General features: G+C 46.9%; 1 protein-coding gene across 2 annotated transcripts in view; it reads left to right on the top strand.

Annotated features, from left to right (window-relative positions):
* The first annotated feature begins 2,440 nt into the window (after positions 1-2,440).
* The window catches only part of LOC149340941 (dermonecrotic toxin StSicTox-betaIB1i-like), a 45,340-nt gene continuing 35,873 nt past the window's right edge, over positions 2,441-11,907 (top strand). The window contains exon 1 of one of the 2 annotated variants that reach the window (XM_089549860.1): positions 2,441-2,720. The gene's annotated coding sequence lies outside the window, so the exon portion shown is untranslated. Of the gene's footprint in view, positions 2,725-11,907 lie in introns of both variants that reach the window. The other variant, XM_089549862.1, reaches the window with a different exon arrangement.

Genomic DNA, 11,907 nt, shown 5'->3' with positions numbered 1-11,907 from the left:
GTGAAATAGCTGATAAGGAAGTACATATTCACCTAATATTCCTTGATTTTTATGAAAGCCTTCGACAAAGAAAACCACAGAAAACTTATCTTGAAGTTTAGGTATGCTCTTAGAAGTGGAATGCATTTTTTTTTTTCAGCGCAAAAAAACACAGGACAAAGGAGGGAGATGCATGCAGGACGAACGCTGACTTGCATTCTACGTATGAAGACCAACTAGCCCGTCCTTCCACTTTAACAAGTCTTAGAAGTGATTCCCTAGACAATGGATTTAAACTTCCTTAGTGACTGCCGACAGTTTGTAGGCATCGAAGGAACCAAGTCCTGCATATGCGAAGTACGATCAGTGGTACCATAAGGCTGCGTACTCGGGCCTGCATTGTTCTTGTTGTGCATCAACGATCTCGTTGCAGACATAACTATATCACACAAACGCCTACCGTAATAGTTTGGGTGTTCTGTACAAGGAAACACGCTGCGATGTACAAATTAATTTCGGTACATAGGGGTAAGTAACTTCAAACCTGAAATAGAGATCACATGTTATGCTCATTATCGGTAAAGCTAATCGCAAGTTAGGCTATCTCAGGAGAAAACTAAAATTTGCTTCAGGTGAAACAAAACTAACTGCTTACAAAACGTTGGTGCGCCCATTGCTGCAGTATGCATGCAAGGTGTACGACCCGAAAAAGTAAAGTGCAGAAATTGGAGCAAGTACAACGGCGAGCATTACGCCTCATATCTTCCCTCTTCAGGACGACAGATGCAGCCACTCTGTTATGTCATATAGCCAACCTACATCATTTGTATGTTCGACGGAAGCATAAGCAGTTGATACCTTTCTATCAAATTATAAATGAAATGATTCGGGTTGACAAATAATGTATCAAGGAGCACACTACACATTCGGCACATTAACACATTCGGCATGCCAGAGAAATCAGTGTCGCCAAAAACCGCTTCATATATTCGTTTCTTCCGCTGACCGCGCACTAATGGAATCTGCTACCCGCTAGCGTGGTGTACGCAGCATCTCGAGATGAGTTTTCGTCTCTGCTTTATGATCATTCGTGTAGCACCCAAGGCACATATTTTAGTTGTGAAATTGCTTGTATTTACTTCACTTCGTATTTTTTTCTTAATGAGCATAGATTGCCTCCACTGCTAACTTAGGCCTGGAAAGGACTGGAAGCATGTAATAGATAAATAAATAACCGAAATTCCGTAGAAGCATTTCTCAAAGACATACGCGCGCTGTGCACAAGAGTTCATCGTCTTCCGCTTCATGACAGGGTAAGGCTCTGTTTTAGATTTACGCTCCAGGGTGGCGCAAGTTGCAGCTAAGTTAATGAAACAGTAAAAATGACCTATCGCGTTATAAACAAATCACGAAAACAGTGCGCATCTTGTCAGGAGGTCTGCTTTCTTCTATTTTGTTTTTATTTACTCTTTTGCTCTCAATACTACGATGATTACGACTCCCTAATGTTAATTTTTTTTCACACAAATTTAGCCAATGAAGACTTGAGAGGACCAAAATCACCGTACAACAGCACCAAAGTACCGTAGGATTCTTTAACAATATACATAGTGCTTATCTGACCCAGTATCTCGACGCGACGCCTGAAGCAGTATACTTTAGTGCGGACCAGACTTTATTGCATATGGCTTATCGTCCACGTTATCGACAAAAACTGCGCGCATGCCTGCACATTTTCTTACGGCGAATGCGATTGCGCCATTAGGAGAAAGACGAGCTCTGATTTGCCAGTAATTTATGATCTGGACTTTGTGTGCGGCCTGTTGCCCTCCAATGATGAACCACACATGCTTTCCGACTTGGGCGCTGCTATGGAACCACAAGAGTTGCAACCTGGGACGAGTGAACTACTTTCTTGACTAGATCGCGTTTAGTTAAGTGTCTTTGCGCGCTGTGGTTATTGAACCTTCTTCATCCGGTCGTCAGCAACACAAAAGCCCTGCCACTCTTTGTCAAACAAAACAATTGTTCCACACTTCATTGGACAGGTATTTCAAAGGTTGACCTATGGGTGAACGACATAACTGTCCGCCCGACCACACCGCACCGCTCGAGTAGCCTCGGCTAACAAACCCGACGACGTGCCCAACGAATCCTACTGGTCTCGTCGAAAACGGGCTAGTTAGCCCGCTGAAATTGCCGAAAAGGCGCCGCTGCCCTCCTGGGACAGGTTCGTCGAAAATACAAGGGGTGAACATGCCGGAGGGGCTTCCACCATCACCGTGGCAGCAGAGCAAGTCAGGAAGGAAGGAAGGAAGAACGATCAAGGGGGGAGGGCAGCCGATGAAGCCGTTGTTTGTCGGAGACGGGGAGGAGGAAGGCCCGGCCGCAGGAACGGCGAGAGGAGGACGCGCGGCCACGGCGGCGGCGGCGGCCTTGGCCGGCGTGCGGCTCGTCTGCCGCGGCAGAAGAGCGTTGCCACCGGCCAACAACACGGAGGATATCTCGCTCGGGGCAAGGGACCTGCCACGGCGGTCCGCATCGAATCGGCCGCAGCGCGCTGGCGTCCGGTCATCGCCGCCGTCATCGCCGTCGCAGTGCCGTCGGTCGACGTTGACCCTCCTTCCGGAACTTGGGGGCGCCGGGAGTGGGCTCCTTTTAGTGCTTCTCTCTCCGCTGCTACTGCACCCGCTACTGGTTCCGACGCGTCACGACCTTCTACTCGCCGGGCAGGTGTGAACGTACGTAAGAGACATTTGCACTTCGCTTCCGCCGCGTACCCTCCGTCGATTTTGGTGCTGAGGGTGCTGTCTGTGCCGGTCACTGGGGAAGCGGAGATGAGGCATCATCTGATACGACGCGTGATCGCGACGGTCCGCTAGGAATTTTCAATCCGCATAGGATGAAACAGGGAGTGGGCCTTTCGTGATTATATTGGCTAACCCTTAGGATGAGATTGTTAGCCAGGTATTGTAAAGAGTTCGCCTCTCGTCTCTTTTTTTTTTTTTTTCACCGACTACAAGGAGACCCAAAAACGAATCTGTAGAAGCGAACTATTGCACGAACTGTCACGCGACCAAGTATTGTAAATGTGACATCAGGAATCCCGAGAGATATATCGTGCGGAAAAGGATTACGCAGCAATGCAGCGAGGATTCCTGCAGAATGTCTGGCAAACGACGGCTATTTAGACGTCGGCAGTTGCTGGAAAGTTCCAGATGCGGAACTAAACACCAACTCCGCGCGTGCACACCAGAGCGCACGCCGCCGACACTGTTAAGTGCTTCTAATTTTCCGCGCCGTCGGAAAAGGGTCCAGTGAGGGCAACTAACCTGCGCTCGTGCTCTTTCTCACCTCGCTACCGCGTCGCAGCGGCCACCACGTCGGTCATGTCCACTCGCCCGCTTTACACGTGTTTATCTTTCCTTTCTTTCGTTTTTATGCGCCGGTCCCGACCTAGACCACGTAATTCTTTTCCGAATGGCACGGGCAGGGCGCCGATGAACCTGCTGTGATGCTGGCTCTCGTGTTGCTACGTGAATGGTTTACTATGGGGAATGCCTTGGGCGGTCGCAGGCTGGCGCTGCTGCACTGAGGTCATGGCCTACTCACGCTTTTTGATGTACGCCGGAAACGGCTTGCGGATTGCCCTGCGCTGCGCTCCGTCCTCGTACACAAGTCACGACTTTCAACTCGCCGGTCAAGTTGACTGAAGAAGTATTTGCGTCTTTAGCGAGAAGTGAACAGAAAATTCTCCGAGGATATGATGGCCCACCAGTTCGCACAGGCCCTCCTGTTTGCAAGTGTTTAGGGGCGTCAGCAGGCAGAAGAAGCTGCGCTTTCACAGCTTCACCAGATGTAATCAAACACACCAAGGCAACACGTATTGTTTAACTATGCGTACAAGAAACACACTGTGCGAGTGAACTTGTACCGCTCTTGTTTCTGTTTCCCTGTTACTTAGTGACCATCGCCAATGAGTTAAGTGCCATAACTGCTCTAAAAGTTTACGAAAATTGTGTAGGCCAAAGGGTATAAGGTACACCTTATGCGACTTAAAAACACAGCTCTAGCAACACGTGTTTCTCTATTTAACCTTAGGATTTAATTCGCGCACGTAATTTTTATTCGACAATATCAGATGATGTAGTTTCATACAAAGACCACTATAGCGAAGATCCTTCGCTGGGTTCTGCCCGCAAGCTGTGGTGCACTTCGCTCGCACTACGGAGGCCATGTCAGACTGCTTACGTATAACAGGTACAAACATGAAAGATCACCTCGCATAACGAAGAGAATGTTAGTTAATGAAGTGTGGGGGCATGTAGCTGTCCGTATAAAAGTGTTTCCGAGCATGTAGTTAGCGGATGAACGTTTGAAGGTAGGATAGCTACCGTGGCACCTCAGCACAGAGTTAACCAGAAAGTACAGCAGTTAATCGACGCATTAAAGCCAAAGGGAGTCATTGTGAAGTTACATGCATTTGGCAGAGCTCGGTAACATATAAAATACACACCGTAATTAAGAACGCGTTCTTTTCTTGCAATGCGTCATGACTTGGAGTTATGAAAGCATGGAAATGAAATGCCAATTGAAATGGTACTGATAATTAGAAGATACTCTGTTCTGCCAACCTGCGTCTCACTTTGCAGCTTTAGCTTTAGGCACACTGTACTTCTATGTCTATTGTGAGTGGCTCTAAGCGAGATGTAAAAAAGAAAAGAATTGCGTGAGAGAAAGTAAGAAATACGAATGAAAGGCTTTTGAATGTTAGTGGAGATAAAGTATCGCTATGAGCGTTGACGTCGATTTTCACAAGAGGGCGCAGTGGCTGTTACGTGAAGAAATTGCGGATTTACGATGCCTGCACACGGGTAGTTGCAATTATGTGTTTCACGTCAAGGGCGCATACTTACATGTAAAACAATCGCGAAAAGCCGGTGAAAAATGTCTTGCAGCAGGCACGAAGCGAGTGTGATAGGATGTATATATGGCAACCTTACAGCTGCATAAGAGGTCACAGGTTTGTAACCTCGCATGATGCATATGAACTGCAGCTGGTTTACCCAGAGCACAAGGCTGTTATTTCTTAGACATATAGCCAGGGAATACTCCTAGACGTTGGCGGGTGCGGTGAGTTTCATTTCCGCATCTGTGGCAGTTTAAAAAATGCGTGCTTTTAAAATTGATGGAGCTGTTTGGAACAAGCAGAAATGAGCTAAACCACACAGTTCAGCGCTGTTAAGCAGCATACAATACGCTGGAGTTAAAAAAAAAAGAACGACAGTTTCTTCGTTGCAGTTCTTTAATTCTTCTCCTTCATTAATTTCTTGCTCTTCTGCTTGCCTGCACATTAATAGCAGCAAATAAAATTAACGATAATGGAGCCTTTTAGCCTCTATGTCGGTGCCGCCGGAATGCTTTCACATAGTAAGGAAACTCTTCTTCTGCTCCCGGCCTTTCTCATCGCTGCTGTGGCGCACAAGGGTTCGCTAGCAAACACTCGGTAAGCCAAGCGCTAAGGCAGGAAACGCATGCTCTCATTACCGGAACCGGTGGATTCTCAGTAAAATAGCTATTCGAACCAAGCACCGCACCGCATACGATGCCGATGCTCCCCCCCCTACCTTCGCAGCAGGTAGCGGTTTACTGCCCCTTACCGAGGAAGTCGTGTGTTCTCAAACGCACCTCTGAGTAAAGAGTTTGGATTTTTGTGGTGCTCGTAAAAGTGTTCGTAAAACCAGCACACAACGGTTGCTCTTCAATACCCAGCCTCGCACGTATGCGTGTCTGGCGCATCTGCCATCGACCCCGCCAAGGGCAGGACTTTTTCACCGTAGCAAATCGGATTCTATGCCTCTAACGAGAGACTGCGGACGCGTATGACATAAGGGATACCCTTTGGCACGCCCGCTCCACACGATGCAGCATTGTTCGAAGCCGGTAGCGCGTGGTCTACTTTTGGCGCGCGCCGGCGGCGTGATCACGGGACGAGGACGCGTCGCCGCCTCGTGCAGCAGGAAGAGGAGCTTCCACCGCCGGAGGCCGACCCCTGCAACCGCGCACCGCGCAGAACGAGACCACCGGCGAGAACGCGACTGCACTGGCTGCGCGGGCCACGGCCACCGTTCGTCCCGAATGCAGTGGAACGCTGATGGGGAAGGATTCCGGACTTTATGGTATTTGTAACACGCGCGCATTGCTGGGTCTCCGGCTCTCTTCCTGGAGGCCTCCGTGAACCAAACAAAGGTGAAGGGATGCGGCGGAGTCCAGGCATAGGCAGCTGAGAGTACAAAGGAGGAACTCAACGCTGGCCTAGGCACACACGTAAAAGATAAGTCGCACGCAGCAATAAGGTGTGGCAGCTATGTCTTTCTTGCTTCTTTCATTGTGCTTCTCGGTAGGAACCTGCCCACAACACGCGAGACAGCGAGGTAACGGCAGAAACAGAGTAAGGGCTACACAAAGCGGCCGGAACAACACACAAGAATGGGCGTGAGATGAGAGGCAGGAAAAGAAGCCGCTGCAGGGGCTTCCTACGCACGAAATAAACATGGAGTTGGCAGTCAGCGCAGGTCACGTGTCCTTCTCTTAAGCCTCCTTCCTTCCGCGCGGTGTAATACTTGATATGTTTCATCCCCACTAGCCCACACCGCTACCATAGTAATAACAGAATATCAGAAGCGACGCCGGACAAAGTATGAAACGGGAGAAGCATTGGGAATGAGAGGCATCTTGCGTGGGAGCCGGAAAGTAAAAATTATTTTATTCTGTGATCGCGTCGTTTTTAATTACTGTCTTCGGACATCCTCACAGGAGCGGTATTCATCAAACTCTTTGTTTCAAGACACGAATAACAGCGAGAAACACAAGTGATACAAATGGATCGTGGGAGACTACATCAGCTTTCATTTTTATCCTTCGAGACTGTTTTTCTCTGTTCGGTCTCTGAATGGATCGCCGCCCATTCGTAGCCTACAATCCACGTCGTCTCGACATGCCCTCCCTGCACAAATCTTAATGCGCACTTTTCCGCGTGCAGTAACGCTTTACGATACTTTTTTTTGTTTTTTTTTTCATCATGAGTCCGTGAGGAGAAAGAAGTAATGTGGAAAGGAGCAATCACAATCATTGGGCTTGGCAGCGTCGCATTTTATTGTTTTTAGTTTCAGTAAAGAAGCAGCTGACTATCGTTTTGTAATGCCGATCCCTGCGCTAGAGAAGCAGTGTAAGTCAGAAAACTGCCGTAGGTTTTCATCGCTGCATTTATTGTCTAGTTTCTGGAAATAGTTTTCCCTAGCGAGTGACAAGCGTCCTGTATTGGCGAGCTGAGTGAAGATTACTACCGTATACGATGGAGCTATACTCAATAACGAAAAAAAAAAAACCTCAGAATAAACTTCGCAGCCTTGATTCTAAGCTAGCATTATTAACGAGCTGTAAATAATTCAGGAGGGTAGATGTGTAGGCCAGTTGGTGAGACATGAAGGAGCTAGACACCGCAGCGGACACGGGACAGAGAAAGAAGACGACACAGGGCGGTACTTGCAACTACCGCCTTGCAACTTGCAACTACCAACTACCGCCTACTACCGGTACTTGCAAGGGCGGTACTTCCTTACCGCCCTGTGTCGTCTTCTTTCTCTGTCCTGTGTCCGCTGCGGTGTCTAGCTCCTTCGTAAATAATTCCTTTCATCAATGTGATGTTTTTGGATTAGACTGGTCCTATGTACAGTCGGGGACAAAAGACTCTGTACCACGTGTTCCTCAAACGAAGTCGATAGATCTATTATTGTCAGGCGGCTGGAGACCACACTTGTGGAGGTGAAAGAACAAAATTTTGGCTTTAACTTCCACAAGTGGGGTCTCCAACAGCCTGCTAACAGCAGAGCTATCGGCTTCGTTTGAGGAACATGTGGTCCAGAGACTTTTGTCCCCGACTGTACATCTGCTGTGTGTTATTCCTGCATAACACGCAAAGAAAGTGAAGAAAAACACGCAGGCTTTCATTTAGCAGGCTCCCGCAAGAAGGATTTACGTCAGGTTATCTGCGAAATCGCGCGCTGAACGGGGATGGCGTCTCAAGCTATCTCACAGCGAAAGTGACTCCGGCAAGTGGCCCATTAAAAATGCAAATTCCTTGCTTTCAACGGCGACTCCTTACGGACAGAGGGAGATGGGAGCAGATATGCGCGCTTGGACGTTCGAGTGCTGCCCTAACAAACGGATGTTTCCATCCCTCTTTTAGAAACCGACTCGAAGCGGCAAACAAGGAAACGCTGATAAGAAATCGGGCAAACAAAAAACGTGTTCCAAGGCATTCCGTTTGCTTAGCACGTCGGTTGCGTATACACCAGGCCAGGGCGCATATTTCAGCGCAGATAAATTTTCAGCGCTCATACCTTCTGCTTATCGGCACGCACCGACTTTCTCGTCACGTACCGCAGATTGTTTGCTACAAAACAGCATACTTAGAGGTAAAAGCATCTTGGAAGATTTAGGGGGAACACTTATACGTGCTCTTATCGCAAAACAGGCTTCAGACGCGGCTGCCCTGTGTCATGGTAGTTCCAAAAAGCAGGCCGTTCACTGGAGAAAGTCAACGGAAGCGACAAGCTTTATGCAGCAGCGAAATATTTGACGGGCGTAAGAACATTTTCTTCGGTCATTTTGTATGTTCAGACGCAGTAAAAGCTTATGCAGTGTGACTAACCTTAGAGCCATGAGGTCAACAATCATTATGTAGAGTTTACTAAGTGGCTGAAGGTTATTGAAATGATTTCCTTTTAGGCACTGGTCAGTTTCCCGTAGTGTTTCTGTCAAACGGATATCGCAAAACAGCTCCAAAACGCTAACTTCTGAAATAGCTCACGTGAATACTATTTCATCTCACTTCTTTTTTCCTATGCGGAGAGTTCGTAATGTGCAAAGCGGTTATGTGAGCACGAACGCTAGGTTAAGAAAATTTTCTTACTAAACCGGCAATGTAAGTAATATTACGCTTTTGTATTCAATTGGCAACCTTGCAAGGAACGACTTTACAATTTAGTTTTGGTCCCGGCGCAACTTTGTGTGAACTACCGACTCTATGTAACGTGTTAAAGCGTAGAAAGTTCGCAGACAATTTGCTAATTGCTATTGTGTGTGTAGAGCGGCTGCCTGCCTGTTCGGCAGTTCCAGTGGATGTTTTCGTCTCCCTTATTAATATATGTGAACATTTATTTCTGGATACAGAGTGCTCTAAGGGGCCTTGGCGCACAACTTCTGCTGTTTGCATTTTTTTCTCCGCTGCATGTTGCGAACGTGAGAATAGCTTTTATTCCTTACTGAGCCTATTTCTAAGCTTCCTAAATCACCCGTTCGCCTTTTCAATAGCGATCGAGTAAGAGTAACCTCTGGTGTTCGGTTTCTTTGGTGTGAAATGGGTGAAAAAATGGGTAGCTGACGCAACTCAAACACAGTAGCAATGGCGCTCTTTGGTCCAGCTGCAATTTCGCAATTAAAATGATATCATCCTCACCATCAAGAGTAAGGAACAGCTGTTCCAACATTCCCGCGAAAACAAACTCCAACAAAACTTATGTACTATCAGAACACTGTATGCTAGTTAGCGCAGAAAGGTTCGTTCTTTCCTGAGGCTGTTTAAGCTGTGTGAGGTTATATAGGTCACCTAAAGCAGGATTTTAAGAAACCCTCGCGCAATGGCTCGACCGTTAGGAGTTCCGCTGCCCAGATGGAGATCCTCGGTTAAATTCCTGGCTACGAGATCCACGGTGCTATGACCAAAAAATCGAAATAAGCCCAGGAACCTCGTATTCACTCATGACATCTCCCAAGAGCAGTACATTGCAACAATTTATTTTCCGAATGGTTGGCTTGCTACTCTGTCATTGGTAGCTGCTGGTCGTGACGTCATGGATGATAGTCAGCAAGAGCTCTTTTTCATCAGATTTGATGCTTACCATTTGCAAACGTGCAAAATAATTATTGAGAAAAGGAGACTTGCAAAATACGTCTTTCGAGCATGATTATCATATTCCGTACAAGATACATATGCGCATGTGATTAAATATGCACGTACAAGGTACACATCTAAAAATATGTAAAACAGTACAGGAAAATAAATATGTTTTCTTGTTGAAGTCAAAGCAAAGCAAGCTACAGTGGTATTTGTATAACGTAATTCGCTCCCCTTTAACTGTACGACTGTATATAACTTTCGTTCCAAGAAATACTATGAATGTTTGGCACCTACACAAATTAGATTCATTTTGTGTTTACCCTTAAGTCTGTCTATCTACATAAGGAAAATCGGCTTCGAAGTAAAATAAGGAAAGTCCCACGGACTCCTACATTTACCTTTCTGCAATTATTTCTCCATAAGAATTTGACAGTACTTATAGAGAAATAATTTATTGAAGACGTTTGTCTTTCAGATAAGGCGTGTTGCTGGAGAGGAACTACGCCTCGCGATTGGAGAAAGCGTTCTTTGCGTTCTTACTGTTCAGTTAAATACCTCTTAAATTTTAACCATGGGGCGTCCAGCTCAATTGTATAGGGAGGAATGGTTTTTTAAAATATTTCAGGAATCTCAGGAATGACGCGCCGGCCAACAATTGCCCATAAAGCTACTTCACGTATTCGAACACAGCTGTTCTCCTGAACCATCACTACATGGTAGCTGTTGAGGAATTATTGCTAACGGAATTCTAAGCCATAGTTAATGTCTTGAGGCTTATCCTACTAGACTGTTTTTGTATAGGTTAATCGAGGCTTGTGCTTTCCTCAGGGAGGACAGCGACAGAGAGGATAGGCAATATTTAATCCAAATACGAACTATTTTACGCTTTTTCATGATAAAGTTATCTACAACAAATACGTATCGCTGTAAAGGGGAGCTCATCGCCAGAAAGTGACGACATATACTGTTACGGTACCGATGAGCAGCGGGAGCTTTTAAGGGTTTGCGAACTCCTCTTCGGCATGGGACACGCTTCAAATGCAGCCCGCTATGCAATCAACGGGACCATTCTACGATTATGATTGAATGCCTCCCCATCCCCTCCCCTGTTACCGGCTTCCCGCGTAAACCGGCTGCCGGGCGAGGCCGTATCATGCGTCCGAAGCGCGAATGCTACCCGGAAGCAGCCAGGAGACGGTCCTCCCCCCTCCCCCCTCGCCCCACACCCTCTAGCCCCGCTGCATATAAACCTGAACTGCAGCAGATTGCTCCACATGCGCGCAATTACGCGGGTGCCTGCCGTAAAGGGAGATAATAGCAAGGCCTGTCCATTTATCAGCACTTTACGCAAACAACGCTGAGTGCTGTACTTTATGAGGGCGATTTCTGTGCGCGAGTTTTGTAGTACACCTGTCTTGCTCATAATTTGTTCTCCTTTTATTTTTCTTCGCTCGCTACTGCCTACTTATATTTTCGATTTTATTTTTTTGCACTTTTTGAAAAGAGTCGAACCATCTTTGAATCCATCTGTTTTCTTCATAATTCCTCCGAGTATTCCGCCAATTGAGATTCAACGTTCACCTCAAGCGTATCGCGAGGGCTTGCAATTACAAAGTAATTAACAGGTCTCAGATCAGCGCGTTTGTCTTGCGCTCTCTTTGATCAAAGAACGAGGTGAATTATTCTTTCTTGTGGAAGTTTCGTCCAGCAACGAAAAAAAAAAAAGCAACTCAGAGAACGGTTACGAGTTAGTAACGGGAATGGTCCACGTTAGCCGGCTTGTGATCGCGCAAAAAAGCAGTCTTATTCGAGTTGATATATTTACGCATCCGCCTCGTACGCGGGAAGCGCTGGCTTGGTTCGTAGACGGGAATGAAGACATATTAGGGTTGATAGATTCGAGTGGATACGATAACCACTAAGCCACCGCTGAATTGGCCTAATGGTTACGGATCCGCCTCAGAGGT

Source organism: Amblyomma mixtum, chromosome 6 (genome assembly GCF_055824585.1).
Source record: "Amblyomma mixtum isolate Tamu chromosome 6, ASM5582458v1, whole genome shotgun sequence".
In the NCBI taxonomy this organism is placed as follows: domain Eukaryota; kingdom Metazoa; phylum Arthropoda; class Arachnida; order Ixodida; family Ixodidae; genus Amblyomma; species Amblyomma mixtum.
The sequence above is the reverse complement of the archived record's forward strand: the minus strand, read 5'-3'. Positions and strand labels throughout refer to the sequence as shown.